Raw genomic sequence first — 20014 nt, forward strand, 5'->3', positions numbered from 1 at the left:
TGTCTGTCTCCAGCTGGGGAAGTGGGCAGTGTACTTACTGTCGTGTGTGGGGTGGTTGGACCCAGAACAGTGCGAGGAGAGTCATATCCATTGGTCTGAGAAGAGGGCATGTGTGCATCCAGGAAGCACTAAATCTGGAGCATCTCTTCCTGAGAATTTCCCCCAGGGTTTGGGTCCCTGTTACACAGTCATCTTCCTCATCCTTCAGCCTGTTACTATTAGTAACAGCCTGGACTATTAGTCCAAGGATACAGTCCCCAGACCCAAGTTATTCTGTCTTCTGGGAACTTGACACTGAGATTCCAGGTGTTTGGACCTAAGGCCCCTGCTCACGGGACCTCAGGGGCCAGACTGTGGGATCCTGGGGGGGACCTGTCCTGCTTCCTGTCCTCCCTGAACTGTGCACGTTGGGGACGTCTTTCTGTTCTCTGACCTGGGCTTCTTCCCTCCCAGTGCACGCTCTTCTGCGCTCACTTAGCCAGACTCAGTCTCTGTGCTCAGAACCACAGGGCTCTCACCTGACATGCATCACCGTGGAGTTGCATAAGCCACACAGTGAGCTCAATGGGGTCCAGCTCTAAGGGCTCAGGGGCGATGGGGGGGACGCTGAGTGGTTCTGTACCCGGTGCCTGAAACCTGCCCAGAGAAGTCTGTGCAGGATGGGAATTCTCCAGGAACTGAGGAAGAACTGATGAAGGAATGAACTCACATTTCCGAAGGTCAGGGAGCGATGGCCATGACTGCTGACGTCTTCAGGAAGGAATGAGAGGACCAGTTGGAGCCTCAGGAAAACCTGGGCTGAGAGGGAGTCAAGGCACTGAGGACAGTCTTCTGAGGGAGGTTTGGACAGAAGTGGGGAGAAGGCTGTGCAGCACGTGGGGAGGGACTTAGGAGACATCCTGGGATCATTTCCAGGTCCCGCGTCTCTGGCTTCCTACCCTGGGCTCCAGGTGTGGGAGACTGTTAGGTGCTCACATGCTCCACATGGAAACACAGAGAGTCAGTGCCTCATGGAGCAGACCCGTGGGGTGAGAGCAACACCCAGATGCTCCCCTCTCCTCCCTGGAGAGGAGGAGCCTGAGGCATCCCATGAAGGCTCCTCAGAAGGTCCAGGCAGGTGCAATCCCAGATGGGTGACCAGGTCAGAACATGGCCTTGGATGGACCTTCCCTCCTTCCTGCCCACTTCCCCCAGCCCCTCAGTCCTGCTCCTGGGGATCGAGTGAGCCTGGCATCCAGCTCTGCCTTTGAGGGACCACAGGCTCCAGCAGGCTAGGCTGCAGGGAGGCTTTGAGTATCTGGGCTCAGAGTCATGGGCCGCCGTGGAGGAAGGGAAGCAGGTAGGTCTAAGATCAAGTCATTCTAGTTCCGTGTGGGAAATAGACAGGTGAGGCAGGGTAGTGCCCCGAGGTAAACACAAAAAGACTGTTCTGGAAGCTCCTGCAGGAGTACTGGTAAAACATGAAGGCAGCCTGGATGAGGGATGTGCTCTCTCTCTCTGCCCCTCTGTTTACAGCTGACTGTCTCTCACACCTGCACACAAGTCCTCTGCTCTCAATCACCCTTGGGTGCCCCGTGTCCATCCTGGTCCCTGGGGCTGGAGGAGGAGCATCCTCATGCTCAGGTCAGATGACACGGGCTCCCTCAGGTGTCCCACGGGGCCTGCAGGGCTCCAGGGTCTGAGGGAAATGACTGAATGGGAGCCCAGCAGGCAGATAGGAGCCATGGAGGACATGCTCCCTGAGACCCTGGGAGACAGGCTCATGGGGAAGGAGGTCAGGCATCCGGAGCCCAGCTGAGCTCATTAATCAATGCAGGGAAGCCTCAGTGAATCAGCTCATATTTATTGAACTAAAGTCTGTAGAACACAATGTTGAGAGAGGTAGATAGTCCTAGAATACCTTGTTCAGCTTCATCCCCAACTGAGGAGGAAATTGAAGGTCAGAGAGGCCTTGTCTGTTGGCCCCAGGCTGGTTGATCTCCTTGACACACCGCATAGTTCCTTGATCTGTTGGTGCCTTCTGCTTTCATCTTTATTTCTTTTTTTTTTTCCCAAATCAATCTCTGTTCCTACACAACACTGGGAATTCCATGGGAACTTCACTGGTCTCAGTGCACCCTGAACTCAAAGGGCACCTGGATACTTGTCAGATGTTCCATCCACTGTGTTGTCATCACTGCTGCTGCCACCACCATCATCACCACCATTGTCATCAAGAAGTCACTGCCTGAAGTGCGATGTAGACCATTCTTCAAAGAAGATATACAGATGGCTAACCAGCATATGTAAAGAGGCTGAACACTGCTAATTATTCAGTTCAGTTCAGTTCAGTCATTCAGTCCTGTCCGACTTTTCACGACCCCATGGACCACAGCACACCAGACCTCCCTGTCCATCACCAGCTCCAGGAGTCTACTCAAAGTCATCTCCACTGAGTCAGTGATGCCATCCAACCATCTCATCCTGTGTGTACGCTAATCAAAACTATAATAAGGGATCACCCTCTACCAATCAGATGGGCCATTAAGTAAAAGTCTACAGACAATCAATATTGGAGATGATGTGGAGAAAAGGCAAGCCTCCTACACTGTTGCTGGGAATGTAAATTGGTGTGGTCATTATGGAAAACAGTAAAGAAGTTCCTTAAAAACTAAAAATAGAGGTATCATGTGATCCAGCGATCCCCCTTCAGGGCATATGTTTGGAAAAGAAAAAGTTCCAATTTGAAAAGATACATGCACCCCATGTTCATAGCAACACTGTTTACAATAGCCAAGACATGGAAGCAACCTAAATGTCTGTCAGCAGATGAAGGGATAAAGACAATGTGGTACATACAAATAATGGAATATTACTCAACCATAAAAAAGATGAAATAATGCCTTTTGTAGTAACATGTATGGATCTAGAGGTGATCATACTAAGTGAAGTAAGTCAGGCAGAAAAGGCAGACATATAATATCACTTATATGGAGAATCTAAGAAATAGTCTAGGTGGTTCCCTGGTGGTCTAGTGGTTAGAATTTGGTGATTTTGCTGCTATGGCCACGTTTATCCCACATCAGGGATCTGAGATCCCACAAACTGCTTGGCATGGCCGAAAAAAAAGAGTACAAATGAACTTATGAACAAGCCAAGACAGACTCATAGTCATAGAAAACATAACTTGTTGTTATGAAAGAGAGAGAGGGGTAAACTAGGAGTATGGGATTAACAGATGCACACTACCATACATAAAACATTAAAATAACAAGGACTTTATGTATAGCACAGGGAATAATATTCAGTATCTTATAATAATCTGTAATGAAAAAATTTAACAGAATATAGATATATACATAGATTATGTATAACTGAATCACTTTGATGTATACCGGAACTAACAGAATATTGTAAATCAACTCTACTTCAATTAAAAAAACAAGCAGACAAAAGAAGTCACAGCCTAATTGAGATAAAATGCTGGAATCAAAGCTGAGTGGTTGGAGAAGTAGGGCTCGAGACCACCACCAGGAGGAGACTCTTCTTGCTGGGTCGTCAAACCCTAGGAAGGGCAATAGAGCAGCCCCTGCTACTTCTGGAACCCAACAATCTTACCTCTCTGACTATCTCCCATTTTCAACCCTTTTGTATTTCTGGTCTCTTGTTGCTAGTTCCCCTGCCTCTCCTTTTATTCAGCCCCCAGTGACTTCTTTAGTTCAAAGTAAGTGGTTTCTGATGGGAAGGGAGTTGGGGGAGAATGGATACATGTGTGTGTATGGCTGAGTCCCTTCTCTGTCCACCTGAAACTATCACACCACTGTTAATCGACTGTTCCTCAATACAAAACAAAAAGTTCACAGTATGAAAAAAATAAGAGGTTTCTCCCTTGGCCCCCGCCCATTCTCTAGTCCCCCTTCCTCCCTTAATCCAGGCTCCTCCTCTCTCCCCATCTATCACCTACATTCACCCCTCCCTTCCTGTGCTCATCTGCAGAAATGCCAGTTTTCTAACCCTCAGCTCCAATAATTTTGTCTCACTCTCCATTTTTCTCTAACAATATGCCTCTGCACCTTGACCCTGAATGTGCCCCTGGACCCTCAGTGCTCTGGCGGTGGTGGAGTTGGATCCTCTTGCAGATGCTTATTGGTCTGGGTGAGCTCCTCCAACTTCCTCTCCAGCTCCCTGACCCGCTGCCGCAGGTTTGCAGCTGATGCTGTCTTTGCACCATCATGCAGGTGCATTCACTTGTTCACCAGGAAGCCCACATCCATCAGGAGGAAGACACCTGCAGTGGCCGCACCCACGATTCGGGCTCCTTTGATAACTGCCGAAGCCGTGCATTTGAAAGCTGCCTCTACCTGCTGGATGGCTGGGGCTGAGATTCTCCCAGGGCTCACGAGGATGTTTGCATTAGCTGCAGAGTCAGGGTTGGCTTCACCTGTCTCCATGGCATGGATATTTATTTCAAGGTGTTTCTTGGCTTTTGCCAATTGCTCTGTTGTGTCAACAGTTTTGGGGTTGCTCTTGAGTACCTCTAGGAGCACCTTCCATTTCTTGACAACAATTGACATCAATTGACTGGCTTTGTTTTCTGCTGATGACCTACTTACATGTTCCACGATGCTGGTGGACACAGTGGTCACAGCACTTGCTGCTCCCAGCCCTATCCCAGTGACTGAGAGTGCCATACTGGCCCCGGCTGTCACAGGTGCCAGAGCCAGGCCAAGGATGGTCAGGGCGCCAGATAAAGTGCCGGTGCTGTGGGTCACCACATTGGAGATGGTACAGTCCCTGTGGACTTTGTCTACATTGTCTGCAACTCCCAGAGCTTGCTTATGAGCTCCACCAGCTGCTGCGTCACCCAAGGAAACTTCTTCAGAAACCTCTTCCTATCCAGCTGCTCTTTTGGGAGCATTTCCTGGTCCTTCCCAGCCAAGTCTCTTTTCAATTCATTCGGATATTCGTGTAGTGCATTAATGTCTTCCCTGTAACATGAAGGTCAAGGGCTTAGAAAGGCTGTTTGCTTGTCTGTAAAATAGGTTCCAAAATGTCAATTCTGCATACATACAGAGATAGTACTATAAATCGATTAGAAGAGAAATTTACAAAAGTAAAATTTCCTCTTTCAACATTAAACACAGGTTTTATACCTTGTAGATGCTCCATATACTTCTTTAATCCTCTAACAGATAAACAAAAGTCACCTTAGGATACTCATAACTTAAGAGAGATATTTGATGGAATTCCCTGGTGGTCCAGAGGTTCTGATTCTGCACTCCCACTGCCTCGGGCATGACTCAGTCCCTGGTCAGGGAACAAGGACCCCACAAGCCATGTGGCTCAGCCAAAGAAAAAAAAATGTATTTGGTAGAGACGTCTCAGAGGCAGGTCAACACCAGCACTTTGAAAGAGTTGGTGAGTGGGAACTCCACAGAGAAAGAAGAGAAGTGGTGTTAGAGCAGAAAACCTGCATTCAAGGGCCTCAGTGTGTAGTGATAGGGAAGGCAATGGCACCCCACTCCAGTACTCTTGCTGGAAAATCCCATGGACGGAGGAGCCTGGTTGGCTACAGTCCATCGGGTTGCTAAGAGTTGGACACGACTGAGTGGCTTCACTTTCACTTTTCACTTTCATGCATTGGAGAAGAAAATGGCAACCCACTCCAGTGTTCTTGCCTAGAGAATGCCATGGACAGGGGAGCCTGGTGGGCTGCCGCCTATGGGGTCGCATAGAGTTGAACAGGACCGAAGCGACTTAGCAGCAGCAGCTGCAGCAGTGTGTAGTGAGGAGTCAACCTGATCTTTGCCCTTGGTTACTGGGAAGTGGCCCCTAAGCCCCTAGAATATTCTGGCTGATATGAGTTTCCTCATCTGCCTGGGCCTTTTGGCCACTGTTCAGTCTGACAAGGAGACATGTGATGGGGCCTCTGGAGGATCTGGACTCTAGGACATTCGTCTGACCTCTGGGAGGGGCTGGAGACCACAAGTCAGGGTAATTTGTCTTTAATCGGGTGAATGTCCCTGGCAGACAGTGTTCCCTGTGCCCTGCCACTCATTGAGCTCCAGAACAGTAATGCATCCTGGGGACAATCGAAGCTTCGGGTGTGAAATCCGCCCAGACTCTGCCCTGTGGCTGATGGAAACCCACAGGCTTCCTGTAATACACTGGGATCATGATGGCTCTCAGTGAGTCCTGTCTGTTCTATAGGGAATTCTCAAACCTGAGGGTGGTTTTGGGGATCCCCTAAATTTTCCATTGGTTCAGATGAAAGCATAGTCCTGGGCACTGTGCCCTCATCCTTTGCAGACTGGCTGTCTCTATGACTTAGAATTTGTAAAAAAAAAAAACCCAAAACTCCAAAGTCAGAACTTGAAGGCACCTTAACAGTCCTTTAGTCTGCCATCGGCTGTCTTCTAAGGCTTGTGTCCTTGGCCTTCCCAGCAGCAGGTCCTTGAGTCCATCCACTGCCCCAGCTGCCTGGAGATCAGGAGATGTGTTGCTGGTTCCTCTTGGACTCTCCAGCCCACCTCACTGACTCCTGACCCAGAGCCCCTGACCTCTCAGGGGTCACATGTTAGTTTGTGACAGCTTCATGAGCCTGCATCCCAAGATCATGTGCAACTTTGTGGAACCTCTAAAGATTCAGGGACTTGAGGAAACACCCACCTGAACGGCTGAGCCTGAGGAGACCGGCACTTGCACAGCTGGTGGAGGAAGAGTTTCCTCTTGGGTGGGGATGTGTGAGGCTCCTCAGAATCTCTCAAATGACACACAATCGCAGCCACTCTTTGTGACCCTGGAGGGCTCACTGAGCCACATGGACTTCCACTGTCAGGTGGGCTCCACGTAGATTAGAAGAGGGTCACGGATGGAGTGAGAAGCCAGGTCCCAGGCAGAGTGTGCAGTCAGGGTCACCCAGGGCCCTCTAGCCCAGCATGAGGGGATCCCATCAGGGAGGGAAGAAATGACCCCCCTCCCACTCAGGGGACCTTTGCTAGGGTCACAGCCTCTTCAGTTCTGTGTCCTTGGGGCCCACTTTCCTCACTCTAGTCCTGGTCCTGCTGCCCAAGCCTGCCTACTAGTCCTCCAACCTGGACCCTCTACTCCACCGTGACCCCTGGGTCTGACCCTGGTCCAGGCCTCCCTGGGCCTTTGGATGAGATGATTTCACTTGGTTCCCCACCTCTGACCCTGCAGTTCACTCTGAAGCAATCACCATAGGCCATCAGATTGAATTATTATTCCCACTGGACACATGCAAATCTGAAACTCTAGCACATAAGCCCAGAACCCAGGAGCTGGGCAGGTCTAGATCCAGGATCCCATCAGCTCCACCCAGTTCCTCTCCAGCCTCTCTGCTTTGTGGGCCAGCAGGATCCTGCAGGGTTGGTACAGTTCCTAAGGTGGGGACTAGAAAGGCTTTATCTAGGTAGAAGCCCGAGTAATACAAATGATGGCGTCAGGATTTTCTGACTTGCCCCAAAGGAAATTCTTCTTGGTTCTCATCACCAGAAAGAAAACTCTTCCCAACAAGCTTTTTAAATGTTAATATTGATTGAATGCCTACTCTGTATCAGTCATAATGGGAAGATTGTTGCATGTAAGATCTCAGTATCCTCACAATAAAACTGAACAGATGATGAAGCAAAGGCAGAGAACAGCTCAGTAACTAGTCCAAGGTCACATAACCTGCCCCTTCCTTACAGGTTTCATCTTTTCTCAACCTGAGGTTGTTCAATGCCAGCAAATGAATGGAGGAAACATTCCTCATGAGATACTGAGAAGGAACATCCTCGACCCCCACCACAGAGTCCTGCTTGGAGGAGGTGTGCCTGCTAGGAGAAATCTAGTCTGGTGCCGCGGGGTGTGGGTGACCTTCCTGACACACGGATACACCTGTGGAGGTTACCTGGACAAACCAGCCTTCGCCTCAATTTTCCTCAGGAATTCAGTCAGCAGGAGAAGCAGTTCCTCCCTGCTCAGTATGTCCCAGAGACACTTGGCGACATCCTCAAAGAAGATCTCAATATCTAGATGAGAGGAAAGGGAATAAGGTTAGAAGAATTTGTGAAGAGAAAAAGGGAAAGCGTTAGTCGCTCGGTCCTTTTTGACTCTTTGTGACCCTGTGGACTATAGCCCGCTAGGCTCCTCTGGCCATGGGTTCTCCAGGCAAGAACACTGGAGTGAGTAGCCATTCCCTCTTCCAGGGGATATCCCAACCTAAGGATAAAATCCAGCTCTCCCACATTGCTGGCAGATTCTTTACTGTCTGAGTCACTGGGAAAGCGAAGAAGATTTTGTGGTGGATCATAAATGGTATTGGGTAGCTTTTTTTTTTTAAGCCTGTGTAACCTGGGGGAGGGCTCACAGATTTTGACAGTCCACTCTAGAACAGGTATCTAGATCACCATGGCAATAGAAGCTGAAGAGAGCTATTTGAGTTTTTTAATTTGGTGGACCCGAAGTGCTGAAACTCCATTTGGATGTTGCTATACCAATTCTGAAAGACCACTACGTTCTAACAAAGTCCAAGCATGTGGTGTAAACCCAGTGGACGCATATATGCGCTCTGGCCCTCACAATATAAAACCACTTCTACCTTATACTCCTAGCTGAGATGTGGTTGGGATAGTAGAAGCTGCTGGAGAGAATGTATCTGCTTTCAAGAAAGGTGACATTCACTACCAGGATGATCTCTGGGGGCTACGCCGAGTATGCTCTGGGAGCCCATCACACTGTTAATGCGCTTCCCCAAAAAACTGGACTTTAAACAAGGAGCTGCCATCAGCATCCCATGTTTTACTGCTTATCGAGTCTGCTCCACAGTGCCCGTGTGAAAGCTGGAGAAAGTGTTCTGGGGCTAGTGGAGGAGCTGGAAGAGCAGCAGGCCAAATGGTTAGAGCTTATGGCTTAAAGATTCTGGGCACAGCTACTACTGAGGAAGGACAAATGATTGTTTTGCAAAATGGAGCCCATGAAGTGTTTAATCACAAAGAAGTTAATTATATTGATAAAACTAAGAAATCCATTGGTGAAAAAAGAGTTGATGTGATTATTGAAATGTTTACTAATGTAAATCTTAGCAAAGATTTAAATTTTTTGTCACATGGAGGACAAGTAACAGTTGTTGGCAGCAGAGGTTGTATTGAAATAAACCCACAGGATCCATGACAAAGGAATCTAGCATAAAAGAGTAGCTCTCCATTCATCCTCCAAGAAGGAATTTCAGTAGTTTGCAGCAGCCCTCTAGGCCAGAATGAAAATTGGTTGGTTGAGACCAGTAATAGGTCCCCAGTATTCACTGGGGAAGGTGGCCCAGGCTCATGAAGACATCATTCATACCACTGTGGCTATGGCAAAAATCATCCTTCTCTTAAAATCATTAATCCTTCCATTGGTTTCCTGTGTAATTAAGAGGTTTCTTACCTTAATTTTATGTAGACTGCATTTGCTCTGCTTAGCAATCATTTGATTCAGTGAGTTTCTTCTATCTAAAAAAATATTTATCTTAGGACTCACAAGCATTGGAGTGCACTTTATTTTATAGCTGGTAATATTCTTTACGCCTCCTACCTCTCATCAAGGAGTAGTGGGAAATAGGATGTTAGTGGTCACTTGGCATTGGAGGACATTGCAGAAATTCCTAACTAATTCTTATAATTAATTCCATACCTTTGACTAAAACATGCTAATTCAAAAGAGGACTGCTTGCTTCCCAAGCCTAGTTCTCTTTACAAAGGTTCTTTAGTCTCTAATTAGCCCAGAACTATACTGGATTCTGACAATTCTCTGAACTAAGTGAGACCCCTTTTCCAAACTAATCTCATCTAGATCTATAGGTCTCTCAGAATGGCAAGATAAACAATGTCCAGAGAAATCTGTTAGTTTTCCAATATTCCGCAGTATTTTATGTTATTCACTAGGTTAATCATTGACTACCAAGGATCCATGTACTCTTTGAGGACAGCAGCCTTATCTCTGGTATGATATGATACTAGGTGCATAGTTGAGCTTCCCAGGTGGTGCTAGTGGTACAGAATCTGCCTGTCAGTGCAGGAGATGTAGGAGATGTGGGTTTGATCCCTGGGTCAGGAAGATCCCCTGGAGAAGGGAATGGCAACCCACTCCAGTATTCATGCCTGGAGAATCCCATGGACAGAGGAGCCTGGTGGGCTACATACAGTACCCAGGATTGCAAAGAGTCGTACATGATGAAGTGACTTAGCACATCAGGTGCATAGTTTCCAAATGTATATATATTGATTGATTCAACCTGTTTCTGGCTGCATGAAGCCTTTAAATTACAAATGGTTGCTCAAGCTCCTCCAAGTGCCACAGCTTCCTCCAACTATTACTTGGGGCCCCCTGGATCAAAGATCGTCAATATGAGTGTAAGCAGAACATGCTGCCTCAACAATTTAGGGTCTGTGTCCCTGGCCATCTCAAAGCAGTCTGAACAGAATGGCCACCCCCTTTCCCTAGTAGCCATATTCTCCTAAATGAAAAGGGGGGAAATAAAGGATAACAGTCAGGGAGGAAGGACAGGGGTCCCCACGTGGCAGGAGGAAATAAACCGCTAGTGGCAGACGTTTTTTCCCCCTTATCTACATGAGATTAAAAGGTTCCTTGTAATCCTGTGTTGCCATGACGACACCTGGTGCCCCCTGAACTTAACTTTTTCTCAAACCTTGAGCTAACCAACATGTCTTTCTCATGGAAATATTTTTCTTAACCTGTGTAATGAAACTATTCATTTGCTTGGAAATCTGCCTTTCTTCAAGATTCATGTCAATTGTTTTATGGCCAGAGGTGAGTCCCCTTGTGCCATTCTCTCTTACAATGCATGTTCTGGGAGAGGAGCCTGGTGCAACACTCTCTGTCTGAGGCATTTTTTTTATCTGATTAGTAGCTTGCTATCAGGTATATGCTGAAACTCCAATACTTTGGCCACCTCATGCGAAGAGTTGACTCATTGAAAAAGACCCTGCTGCTGGGAGGGATTGGGGGCAGGAGGAGAAGGGGACGACAGAGGATGAGATGGCTAGATGGCGTCACTGACTTGATGGACATGAGTTTGAGTAAACTCCGGGAGTTGGTGATGGACAGGGAGGCCTGGCGTGCTGCGATTCATGGGGTTGCAAAGAGTCGGACATGACTGAGAGACTGAACTGACTGACTAACTGATCAGGTATATAATGCCTTACTAAAAACTAGCAAGGGGACACTCTTTCTGTCCCCTTCTGAAGTCTATCTTAGAAGCTTTCTCTACCCCATTTACAGTTTAATGAAACTCTACTACAAAAAAACTCTGAGTGATCCAGCCTTGTCTCTGCCTCCAGACTGAAGTCTTCTCCTTGGAGGCCAAGGATACTGGATTCGCTCACAGCTCACAGAAGTAAACTTTCAGAATTGTATCTGTGTGTGACGGGGATCATTTATTTTTATTTAAATTAATAAACACAGTTGATGCCTTAAGAATGATCTGCTCTTGTTATCATAAAATGGTAACTGCAATAAATTCTAGAACAATTCTTTTAAAAAAATGCTATTTAGTATACATTGTTAAAATTCATCTTCCTGAGGAGTGATCACCGGGGCACTGTTGGTAGAGTCACCTGGGTCATGGATGGACCTGCTTTTCCCGCCCTCACCCCCCAAGTCATATGTTGAAGCTTTAACCCCCAGTGACTGTATTTGAAGATTGGGCCTTTAAGGAGGCAATTGAGGTAAAATGAAGTCATAAGTGTGAGGCCCGAATCCAATACGATTGTTGTCCTGATTAGAAAAGAAGACACCAGATTCTCACGCAGGAGAGGCGGCTCAGTGGTAAAGAATCCTCCTGTCAATGCAAGAGACCCAGGTTCGATCCCTGGGTCGGGATCTTCCCCTGGAGAGGACTTCCCTGGTGGCTCAGATGGTAAGGAATCTGCCTGCAATGCCAGAGACCTGGGTTCAATCCCTGCATTGGGAAGATCCCCTGGAGAAGGGCATGGCAACCCACTCAGGTATTCATGCCTGGAGAATCCCATGGGCAGAGGAGCCTGGCAGGCTGCAGTCTATGGGGTCGCAACGAGTTGGATACGACTGAGTGACTACGCACGCCGATTCTCTCTCTTCCTCTGCCCTCCTCCAGAGGAAAGGCCATGTGAGGACACAGTTAGAGGGCAGTTAGGATTTGCAAGCCATGTGGAGTGGTCTCATCTGAAACCACCACTACTTTGATGATCTTGGACTTCCAAACCTCCAGAAATCATTATCTAATCCGAGGATTTAGATGTCTTCAGGAATTTACAATTGCAATGTTTAGAAAGAGAATGAGGGCCAGAAAGAGAACGAGGGCTTTCTAGGTGGTACAGTGGTAAGGAATTCACCTGCCAATGCAGGAGACACAGGAGTTGTGGGTTCGATCCCTGGGTTGGGAAGATCCCCTGGAACAGGAGATGGCAACCCACTGCCAGTATTCTTGCCTGGAAAATCCCAAGAACAGAGGAGCCTGGCGGGCTACAGTCCATGAGGTCACACAGAATTGAACAGGTCTGAACAGATGAGAACATGCATACACACAAAGAGAGAGAGCACAGGCCTGTGTGTTTGTGAGTTACTTCTAGCAGAGACTGGCAGCACCCTGCAAATGCATGCTTTCGTGTTTTGGCGGTGAAACAAAAGAATATTCACATTAAATGGGATAAAGAATGTAAGGAAAATAACTAACCTCGGATCAGTACAGGGCAAGATCACTGCTCAAATGAGTTACCAAAATCCCTGTGTGATTTCAGGGATCTAGAGGTCACGGAATTTCAGGTAAGACACAGGTATATATGGGGGGCTGCGACACGATGTAAGATGTGTTTCCTGGTGCATGAACACACAGAGGCATTATTTTTACTTCACAGAAGAAGAAAGTGATGTGAAGTAATTAGCCTCCAACTAATAAAAAAATTAAAAAAAAAAAAAAAAAAAGCAAAAGAAGAAGAAAGTGAGACTCAGACAGGAGAACGGACAGCCCAAGGCCAGTGAGCAGAAAGCTCAGAGGTGGAACCCAAGGTCAAGCATCAGACACTTCTTGGACATGACTCAATCCTCCTTATTTTAAACTCTTGTGATTTCTTCATTCTGCCACATAGGGATTTTTCCAACTAAATTTTGGTGGTGAGTATGCTTCAGCTGGAGGAGAGCATGGAAACCCACTCCAATATCCTTCCCTGGAGAATCCCATGGACAGAGGGGCCTGGTGGGCTGCAGTCCTGGGGGTCGCAGAGCGTCGACAGCAACTGGGCAGCTAAGCAGGGGCTGCAGCAGCACACCGCAGCACACACAGAAGGAGAAGTCCAGTGCTGATCGGATGAACTTATAGAACATTGTAAACCAATGTGACCTCATTCTAAAAAGGATTTAGGACCACCCACCGCTGAGTGAGACTGCTATGTGAGAGGATCTTAATCAGAGACACTCAGGATGGGCAGGGGAGGGGATGAGCCAGGTGGAGGAGGGGTGGAGCCAGATGTGATCCTGTGAACAACCCCGTCACCCTTCCCCTCCATGTGGGAGGTGGCAAAGGTAGACTGGTGTTCAGTTCACTGTCTGCGGACTCTTGCAGAGCGGCTGGGTGGGCGGCAGGGTGAGAGCTGAAGGAATGGTGTCTGCGATGATGCCCCAGGGTCTGGGAGCAGGAGGAGGCTGGGCCAGGGAGAAGGCAGGAGGAGCTCCAGGGACCCTGGATGACCTCGCCTCACTGCCCTGCCTGGCCTTGGGGACTCTCTCTGCTGTCCCCCTCCCCTGGGCTGTCCTGGCCTCACTTCTGAGTCACTTGCTAGAGGGCAGTGAGCACCTAGCAAGTGGATCCCCACAGAGAGGGCTGGGAAGGAGGCTCTGTGGACACACCCGCTTTGGGGGAACTCCACGTGGCCCCTCTGGGGGGCTCCAGGATGTTTATCCCTCCTCTTCTTGGTTCTTGATTCCTGTGTAGGTTAACTCTGCCTGGAGGAACCACCCTCAATTCTGGGTCACATGTAGGAACTGGCCAGAAAAGAGGCAGCTGCCTACCTGAGAGGTCTCTGAGGTTTTCTGAGCTCATGATGGCAGCAGTGGGGTCTCAGAGATCTCCCTTCAGCTCCTTGTTTCTGTCAGGCTGGAAAGAGGTGTGACCTCACCCTTGGGGAAGAGAGAACAGAATGTGGGCTCGATCTCGAGTGAGCAGTGCCTGCAGGGAACAGGGAGTGGTGAGGTCTCTGATGGGTCCTCTAGGACGGCCACCAGTGCCACCGGGGACTTAACCCAGCATAGTTCTCTGTCTCCTGGGCTCTGTAGGTCACTAGTCAGGGAAAGTTCCTCATCTCCGTCCAATTTCCTCCAAGTCGTAGTCCTGTTATCCTGTTGGGGTACAAGGAGAAAATAATCACAGAGGAGACAGCCATCTGTAAAGTTATAGGAGTAATAAAACCAGAAACGGACGAACAGATAGGAAGGAATAGTCTGGAAATTACATGAGGTTGGAGCAACTCTGTTACTAACTGGCAATAGGTGATGTTGATCCAGTGTCTATGACGTGCAGGCTCCTGAAACTAATCTAACTTTAGGTCAGCCCAGTTTTTCACACTGGTGCCTGAGCCTGGACTTCAACCCAAGTCTTTCTGATCCAGATCCCAGGTTTGTGATGACTATGCTCTACTCCATTTAATATACGAAAATAATTACTTGCGGATATATGTTTAATGGTAAATGACTCTTCTCATTCTAAAGTGATGTCTTGCCCCCCAGGCTCGAGTCTGCCTTGACAAAGTTCCTGGTGGTGCACCTCTGACAGCCCAGGTCTTCCTTGCTTCTGCAAGAGCCTTTATCCCACAAGGGCCTGGAGTCCCACCAGCCCCACCCCACTTCCTGTATCTCTGCCCTGCGTGGCTGAGGACCCCGAATGGTGCCCCCTCCTCTCTGCTGCTCTCCCCTGACTATTGGACTTTAGGTTGTCTCTAATACCTTGTGTAAATAATAAAGAACACTCTCCTTGTATTAAACTTCACTCACATTTGAGACTGTTTCCTTAAGCTATTTCTAGAAGTACAATTACTAAATTACAAGGCATCAAAACCTAAAAGTATTTTCATACCTATTTCATAGGTTTCATAAATTTCATAAAATTTCATACCTGTTGTTATGCAAACAAACTCATAATTTATGTTTGCACTCATAATATATGAGGATGTACATCCTTTCAGACTTTCCCATTCTCAGTGGTCTTTAAGAAAAAAAAAAGGCTCAGGTCTTTGTATATAAAAATTTTATTTTGGTTCTGCATGTGATTATCTTGCCAGGGGAGAAGAGGAAGGAAAGCAGATGTTGATTACATTTAGCTACTCTTTTAAGAAAGCAAAAGAGCCTTTGTCAACTCCTCCTCCTGAGACCTGACTGAAATGATAGTAAAGGTACTTACAGGTATAATAACAGCTGCGGATAAGAGTGACTTGTGTTTGTGGTCATCGCTCTGCATTGGTGTTGGCTCTGAAACTTTACATATGATAACTTGTATGTTATTCCATTAACATTTGATATGTGTACATTGTATCCCCATCTACACATAAGGAAGCTGAAGTACAGAAGTTTTATGATTTGGCCAAGGTCAGAAGTCTTGGCCCTGGTAGACTGGCCACCCCACTCACTGGGTCAAAGACCACAGCCTCCCTCTTCTTCCTCTGCTGTTAATAAAATCAAGCATGGGGGCAACAGGAGACCAGAGTGTTCAACAAATGTTTGAAGACTCACTGGATGGAGAAGTGATAGCTGAATACAGAGGAGTGCAGGAGAGGGAGAGAAACAGGGAGGATGTTCACAGGAGAGAAGACTGGTCTGCTGGGCAGAGCCCCAGAGAGGGGGCAAGATGAGAGGGAGGCCGAGGGGAGAGCAGGGGACAACCTCACCAACCCCACATCCCATCCCATATTCACAGCAGCCTTCACTCTTCACCAGACCTTTAGAAATTACTTGAGAATGAGATGCAGGAAAAAATAAGATTATGTGTTTGTTTAATTAAGGAGGAAGATAAAGGATACCCATGAGAGAGATAGATGTGGGATCCAGGAATCAGGAACATCAACCCAGTGGGAAGGAAATCCAAGGATCCCAGCTGGACGCACAGCAGACCTAGAGAGAAACCAGCCCAGAAAGGGATAAGAAGTCCAGAGTCTGTGGGGACAGGGGACTCGGTATCACATGAGGCACAGTTGTAAAGAAATGGAGCAAATGTTGAAGATAAACATGCAAGGGTGAAAATGAAGCCAATTAGAAACAACAGGAAAAACTAAAGGTCTTCCCAGAAGCATGTGCAGCTATTTGGTATAAGTTCAAAATCACTGCAGATGGTGATTGCAGCCATGAAATTAAAAGACGCTTACTCCTTGGAAGGAAAGGTATGACCAATCTAGATAGCATATTAAAAAACAGAGACATTAGTTTGCCAACAAAGGTCCGTCTAGTCAAGGCTATGGTTTTTCCAGTGGTCATATATGGATGTGAGAGTTGGACTGTGAAGAAAGCTGAGCTCCGAAGAAACAATGCTTTTGAACTGTGGTGTTGGAGAAGACTCTTGAGAGTCCCTTGGACTGCAAGGAGATCCAACCAGTCCAGTCCATCCTAAAGGAGATGAGTCCTGGGTGTCCATTGGAAGGACTGATGCTGAAGCCGAAACTCCAATACTTTGGCCACCTCATGTGAAGAGTTGACTCGTTGGAAAAGACCCTGATGCTGGGAGGGATTGGGGGCAGGAAGAGAAGGGGACAACAGAGAATGAGATGGCTGGATGGCATCACTGACTCGATGGATATGAGTTTGAGTAAACTCCAGGAGTTGGTGATGGACAGGGAGGCCTGGTGTGCTGCGATTCATGGGGTTGCAGTAGTCGGACAGGACTGAGCGACTGAACTGAACTGAGCTGAGTTCTAAAGAAAAGTATTAAAATGTCACAAATATGTAAACTCTGTTGTTTGAGATTTTTTAAAAAATCTAAGGCAAATTAATGTATGTCCATGTTCTGGTTTTCCCATTTTGATTATTTTGGATGCTGTTTTAAAACTGAAGTATTATTGATATATATAATATTTATCAATTTGGTTACTCAGTATAAAAATTAAAATACATTTCTAGAACTTGGGAGCTGAAGTTCTGAAAGGAAGCATTGTTTACAAAGCTAGGAGTAAAGAAATAGTAGCTCCAGTTGAAAGTGTAACAAATAAATATGTAAATAAAATGTTTACAAGTGCAACACTTCCTAATAGAGGAGATAAAATTAGAGAAATAACAATACAAGCAGAAGATGGGGAAGGGTATAAAAAAGTATAAAACTAAATGAAATCCTTATTTTTCCGAGTAAGAAATAAATAAATAAATAAATAAAATACAGGACTGAGCTGGTATCTTTCTTTCTTTTCTTTTCATGATGTAAAGAAGAGAAAGTATAATAGGAAATATTTTGTTATGAAATAAATTTAATAAGAAGAGCTGTCTTGAAGTCTGAGGGGATATTCCATTCTGTTTATTCACAGGAATGTTTATAAAGGATTGAGAAAGAAAGAACCCCTGACATCCCAAAGCTGGCCTGGTGTCACCACAGGGTGATGTTCTTTTTCTCTTGGATGTAAAGGCTCTCACAGAACTCCAACTTCACACAGGGTCACCCCGAGAGCAGGAGTGAAGAAGAGAGCAAGCACACATCACTGCACCCCCACCAAGGAAACACCCCTCCCTTGGTTGAAAAGCATGACTGTTCCTTCTCTACCAATTGCAACTTTATCCTCGCTCTGGTCCCCAACTCCAAAGATGGAGTTACTGAGACTCACACTGGTAGAACTGACCCCAGTTCTTGGCAGCACCCAATCTAGAGTTGCCCCATATCTTTAGAGCCTTCCCCAAATCCCCTCCCATACGCCACATCCTAGGATCTATCTTTCTATCACCTTCTGTCTGTGATGCCCAGGGTTGTCCCTCAGGAACAGTAAGCATCAGCTTGTCCACTAATGAGTGTGCCTGGTGGCAGAGGCTATAGGCACGGACCTTGTGAATGGGAGGGTATTCACAGGGGAGGCCTGCCTCCAAGCAGATGGGAGAGGAGAGCTGATTGCTCCCCTGCCTCCTTCTCTGCCTCAAAGCTGCAGGACCCCAGGAGCCAGGGCAGCCAATTGAAGTCATGAAACATGAGAAGGAAAATTCAAGCCAGAAAGAAGAGGAGGGCTCCAGCAGAAGGGCCAGCTCCTGGATGAGGCCAAAGAATTGTAAATGCATCATGACCCTTGACTTATCCTTCTGTCCTTCCCTCCCACTCTTGTCCTGGTCCTGACCCTTGTCTTGGGCCTCAGCCGGGTATGGATGTTGGGCGGTGCTCCCTTCTGCTGGGTTTCTATTGCAAGTGTCTTCTTCTGTTAGCCTCCGGTTCACTTCCTAGAAAGGCTGTTTCTGGGAAAAGGGAGGACTATGGGGAAGCCTGTCCCTGCCCAACTGCATGGCCAGACACAGAGCCCTCCCCTCCCCGTGGGCAGACAGAGATTCTACCAAACATCCCCCTCCATGTGGGACAGCTCATACTCTATGGGCAGGGACAGGAGGGGTAAAGGCAGGGTCAGATTCAGAGTCCTTAGCCCATCACCAGGCCCTCCTGATGCTCCTCCTCCTGTCCTCCTCACCCTCCTGATCACCAGGCCCTCCTGATGCTCCTACTCCTGTCTTCCTCACCCTCCTGACTTCCTCACCCTCCTGACTCTACAGGGCCTGGTCCAGGGGCCTGGAGGACTCCCAGCTCCCTGGACTCTGATTTTCCCCCAGCCTCCAGGCCTTCATTCAGGTTGCTCCTCCCCCTGCAATGCCTTGCCCCACCTGCCTCACCAGGTGAAATGTTACCTGTAATTAGAGTTCCCACTCCAAAGCCTCCTCCCCCTGCTGCCTCCACCAGTTCCTCTCCAGGCCCCCCTGGAATCTTGCACTTTCCTGGTTGTGGGTCTATTTGTGTGGAGTGTTTCAGCTCCCAGCACTCTGCTGCTCCTCCTGCTCCAGGGCCTCCAGGGCTCCCTCCACCCTCCCAGGCACAGCCTGGCTAGAATACGAGGTGTGGGACCCGTTACTGGGACATGAAGCAACCAGCTTCGTGAAAACACAGCACCACACTTCTTTTACCTGTGGTGGAGTACTTAGATTTGTTTTCCTTGTCTGTCTTGATAAAAGTTCTTTCTGATAGACAGTGTCATCACATTTCTGAGTGTTTCCATTTATGGGCATCCTGCACTTTCCAGAACACCCTCTGCCAGTAAACTGCAATGTGAGGCCTACATTGTCTATGCTCTATGTCATCTTGGTTTAGGAAAGCTTTTGTAGGAACACAGACACACCTGTCTCCACATCCAGGCTCTGCCCCTGCTTAACCTGTGCCTCGGGCCATGACCTCACCTCCCTGAGCTTCCGTTTTCCTTTTGTAGTGAGATCACCCTTTGCTCAGACAGTCATCCTGAGGATGGGGAGATGGGCGGGGGTCCTACCCACCCCCTGCTTACCTAGGAGTCTTCCTCTGGCTGAGTGTGAACAAGATCCAGTTTTTCTCAGCTCTGCAGATGCAGCCGCCTTCTGTCTCTGCAACAAACCTCGCACACCTTGTGGTCCCAGATATATTTGGAGAACCAGAAGGGAAAGCGAAACCCTCACTTCTGAGTGGCTCAAGTTACCATCACTCTGTCCACCAGGCCCCGCCCAGAACTATTCCCACCCTCCTACTGCCCCCTTAGAGAAACAAGCCCAGCCCTGACATCCCACATCCTTCTGACACAGCCCACCCTGCCTCGGCTCCTTGAAGGTGACCTGCCACCAACACACTGTGAGTCCCTTGGACAACCACTCCCCCACCCCATGGCCGTCTCTCCACCCCCTCAGCCCTCCCCACCCACCCGCCCACCAGCCTGCCTGCTTTATTCACCCTCATGCCACCAGCACATGGCACAGTTCCAGTTCACACCAGCTCCTCACTGCATACTGGTCATACTGCTGCTGGTGAGGGTCACATCAC

General features: G+C 47.9%; 1 long non-coding RNA gene and 2 pseudogenes across 1 annotated transcript; 1 reads left to right on the forward strand and 2 right to left on the reverse strand.

Moving 5' to 3' along the window:
* Positions 1–3358: 3358 nt before the first annotated feature.
* LOC122679974 lies at positions 3359–8019 on the reverse strand (annotated as a pseudogene).
* A 382-nt stretch (positions 8020–8401) lies between these two features.
* LOC122679975 lies at positions 8402–11381 on the forward strand (annotated as a pseudogene).
* Positions 11382–11474: 93 nt separating this feature from the next.
* LOC122680106 lies at positions 11475–19663 on the reverse strand. The gene is made up of 4 exons (XR_006336632.1): positions 19509–19663; positions 15410–15483; positions 14026–14352; positions 11475–11821 (listed from the first exon to the last, which is right to left on the reverse strand). It is a non-coding gene; the product is annotated as an uncharacterized LOC122680106 (long non-coding RNA).
* Positions 19664–20014: the final 351 nt, after the last annotated feature.

The sequence above is a fragment of the Cervus elaphus genome, chromosome 22, assembly GCF_910594005.1.
Source record: "Cervus elaphus chromosome 22, mCerEla1.1, whole genome shotgun sequence".
Classification (NCBI taxonomy): domain Eukaryota; kingdom Metazoa; phylum Chordata; class Mammalia; order Artiodactyla; family Cervidae; genus Cervus; species Cervus elaphus.